The following is a 4,030-nucleotide window of genomic DNA, read 5'->3' as shown; positions in this document are numbered from 1 at the left end:
GATACTGTTAAAGGTGTGTCCATATGATTGTATATCATGCATAGTCCTTTTTGTGTTGTTGCTACTCTGATACTATTACTGACAGTCCCAGCTACTCTGATACTGTTACTGACAGACCCAGCTACTCTGATACTGTTACTGACAGACCCAGCTACTCTGATACTGTTACTGACAGACCCAGCTACTCTGACACTGTTACTGACAGACCCAGCTACTCTGACACTGTTACTGACAGACCCAGCTACTCTGATACTGTTACTGACAGACCCAGCTACTCTGATACTGTTACTGACAGACCCAGCTACTCTGACACTGTTACTGACAGACCCAGCTACTCTGATACTGTTACTGACAGACCCAGCTACTCTGATACTGTTACTGACAGACCCAGCTACTCTGATACTGTTACTGACAGACCCAGCTACTCTGATACTGTTACTGACAGACCCAGCTACTCTGATACTGTTACTGACAGACCCAGCTACTCTGACACTGTTACTGACAGACCCAGCTACTCTGATACTGTTACTGACAGACCCAGCTACTCTGATACTGTTACTGACAGACCCAGCTACTCTGATACTGTTACTGACAGACCCAGCTACTCTGACACTGCTCCTCAGACCTGAAACCCAGGCCCCCTTAACCCCTCCCCTACAGAGCAGCAGCACTAGCTGAGTAAACCACAACAACACACATAGGACTATACATGATATGCAAATATATGGACACACTACCATATACCCACATACATATATATAAACACATGTAAACATATACATACATTGACCACTACTAATGTTGTTAAGTCTGATATTATGATGTTGGTATTACAGTACTCATATAAGAGCTAGTCACTGATTGGCTGAGAAGACACTCTCAGTACACAGGAAACCCACACTGGCGTCCTGTTGTTGTTGCCATGGTGCTGTCATTCAGCCTGAGGACGAGAGACCAAACATTGTTATTACAAGTTCGTTTGTCACATATATCTCTCCCCTTCACACATATTGACCAGAGTTTGGATGTTAATTGATTGTCCACTGTTCATTGATAAACACAGAGATCATTCATCAAAGGGTATCACAAGAACTGTTTAACACTGGGTATATTGCACATCTTCCAATGCATCTTGGGTATTGTAGTTTAACTGTATTAAAACAGAACATTCAATGTTCAGTTAAGCGTGCATGAGGTCAAACATGATTTCTACTGCCTGACTACAGGATTAAAGGTCTATAGTTCAACTGAGCCTCTCTATAAGTGTATTTTCTTTAAGGTTTAAAGGTCAACTCTATCATCAAAATGTGTGTTTGATTCTTATTAGTGTCTACAGGTCTCTTAAGGTGTTGCTATCTAAGGTGAACACCTAAAATAAGCTGAATATTTTCCATTGACGTCACGCTGGTTTGAAACCTGTTTACCTCGATGCTAGACCCTCCTCTTCCTGTCACAACATGGGTTTCAGAGAAAAGGACCACGAGCTGAAAACTTTCCACTCGAATGAACCAATCGCTGCTCATATGTCCTTTCATGGTAATGTACATCAAGTCATGAACACAGAAATACGCAGCAAAGACCTTGTTACTCAAAGACCCAGCTACTCTCTGACAGTACCTTCAGAACATCAGACCACCAGATGGACAGGCTGTGTGTCACTTTTTTACTGGGCCTTATAGCTGGATGATAGATGATTTCTTGATGTGGTTTTATGGTTGACCAGATTTGTTATCTTGTTGTTGTGATACTGTGATGACTGTGGTAAAGACATGACGTTTATATTTTCAGGTGGAGAAGTTTATGATGTCAAACTGACATTCTGTGAATCATCCAAACACTGTTCCTCTGCTACCTGTAGGTGCTGTTTCCTCCAGTCAGTTCATCCTAACACTGTTCCTCTGCTACCTGTAGGTGCTGTTTCCTCCAGTCAGTTCATCCTAACACTGTTCCTCTGTTACCTGTAGGTGCTGTTTCCTCCAGTCAGTTCATCCTAACACTGTTCCTCTGTTACCTGTAGGTGCTGTTTCCTCCAGTCAGTTCATCCTAACACTGTTCCTCTGTTACCTGTAGGTGCTGTTTCCTCCAGTCAGTTCATCCTAACACTGTTCCTCTGCTACCTGTAGGTGCTGTTTCCTCCAGTCAGTTCATCCTAACACTGTTCCTCTGTTACCTGTAGGTGCTGTTTCCTCCAGTCAGGATGGGATCTCTGCAGCAGAGGTGGAGCTGAGAGTCAGACCAGGAGACAACATCACTCTCTACTGTGACTGTAACATAACTACTGGAGTATACATTATGTGGTATAGGAACTGTTCTCACAAGTACCAGCCTCCTCTAGTTATTTCAACTAAGTTTTTAAGTTCCATCTCTCTCCCTGGATATAATGTGGTGTGGAACCCCTCTAACAACTCATATGATCTACTGATTGAGAACATCACTGAATCTGATCTGGGACTCTACTACTGTGGGACTGTGGAGACGAACCTGGTTGGAGAAGGAAAACCATTTTTACGTAAAGAGTTGTACCACTACGGAAACATCACCACTAGGATTTCACCTGGAAAGAACAGTTATTATTCTGTCTTCATCTTCCTGCCGTATCTTTGGTATTGGTTTCTTTGAATGAGAGTTACGCCAATGAAAATGTATCTTATTTTGTATCAACCCTCTGAGACTAATCTAAACTCATAAAATGTCTCCTGAAATTCATGTTTAAACAACCAAGAGTCATGATTAACAACAGATTATTGAGAAGACCTTGATTGTTTCTAAGAGAGTAGTTCTGTTTTTATTTCATCTTTATTTAACCAGGTAGGCTAGTTGAGAACAAGTTCTCATTTACAACTGCGACCTGGCCAAGATAAAGCATAGCAATACGACACATACAACAACACAGAGTTACACATGGAATAAACAAAACATTCAGTCAAAAATACAATAGAACAGAAGAAAACAATGTTTATGTTTAATGTTTTGTCCAGAAACCAGTCCTCCCGAGCACTCCTCTTCCCCTCCACATCCTGAAGACTGTGATGATGCCAGAACACCTGATGTCGACTGTGGGCTATGTTGGATGTCGCTTTTCAGTCTGTGTCCTGTGTCTGCTCTCCTCTCCTCCCTCCTCTCCTCCACTTGCGTCTACTCCTTCTACAAACAACAGGTGCACTGACTCTCTGTCAGGAATAACTTAATAACTCATTCATGTTTTAAGTCTGGGTACCTACGTTTTTAACCTTTTTTTTAAAGCATTTTGACCACAATATGTAAACATCTACTAACTATTAACTGAAATGTCCTAGTTTAACCTGAAACTTGGTGTTTTAATGGTGATAACTCTTCCTCTGCAGCTCCAGCTGAGACTCCACCAGGGGAAGTGACAGCAGAGAGCAGACTACAGTCAAAATGGGTGTTGTAGTTTTATTATGGGTAGCCATCTTGATTTGTAGTCCATGTATTAGGTAACCCTGCCATTTTCAAATAGTTTTTTTGATGCCGATTATAGTCATCAATAACAGTAGATATATATATATATATATAAGTTGTAAAATATTAATGTTCACATATCACTAATATTAAAATATAACATATAATCTCTCACTCTGTCTTTCTCTCGGCCTCTTTCTCTCTCTCTCTGTCTCTGTCTCAGTCTTGGCCTATTTCTCTGTCTGTCTGTCTCTCTCTCTCACTCTCTCTCTGTCTCTCAGGAAGAAGGACCTGTTCTATGCATTGTTGGATATCTGTCAGGAACAGAGGAGACCAAAGAAGAAGAAGAGAGTCCAGAACTCTGACTTCAGTACCTACTCAGCCATCAATACCAGCAGAGTGTGAGACCTATACCAGTCATCAATACCAGCAGAGTGTGACCTATACCATCCATCAATACCAGCAGAGTGTGACATATACCAGCCATCAATACCAGCAGAGTGTGAGACCTATACCATCCATCAATACCAGCAGAGTGTGAGACCTATACCATCCATTAATACCAGCAGAGTATGAGACCTATACCATCATACAATACCAGCAGAGTGAG

At 41.6% G+C, this 4,030-nt stretch overlaps 1 long non-coding RNA gene across 1 annotated transcript; it reads left to right on the top strand.

Moving 5' to 3' along the window:
• Positions 1-2,991: 2,991 nt before the first annotated feature.
• On the top strand, positions 2,992-3,680 carry LOC106604048 (uncharacterized). The gene is made up of 3 exons (XR_006763550.1): positions 2,992-3,157; positions 3,345-3,455; positions 3,644-3,680. It is a non-coding gene; the product is annotated as an uncharacterized lncRNA (long non-coding RNA).
• Positions 3,681-4,030: the final 350 nt, after the last annotated feature.

Source organism: Salmo salar, unplaced genomic scaffold, assembly GCF_905237065.1.
Source record: "Salmo salar unplaced genomic scaffold, Ssal_v3.1, whole genome shotgun sequence".
Taxonomy (NCBI): domain Eukaryota; kingdom Metazoa; phylum Chordata; class Actinopteri; order Salmoniformes; family Salmonidae; genus Salmo; species Salmo salar.
The sequence above is the reverse complement of the archived record's forward strand: the minus strand, read 5'-3'. Positions and strand labels throughout refer to the sequence as shown.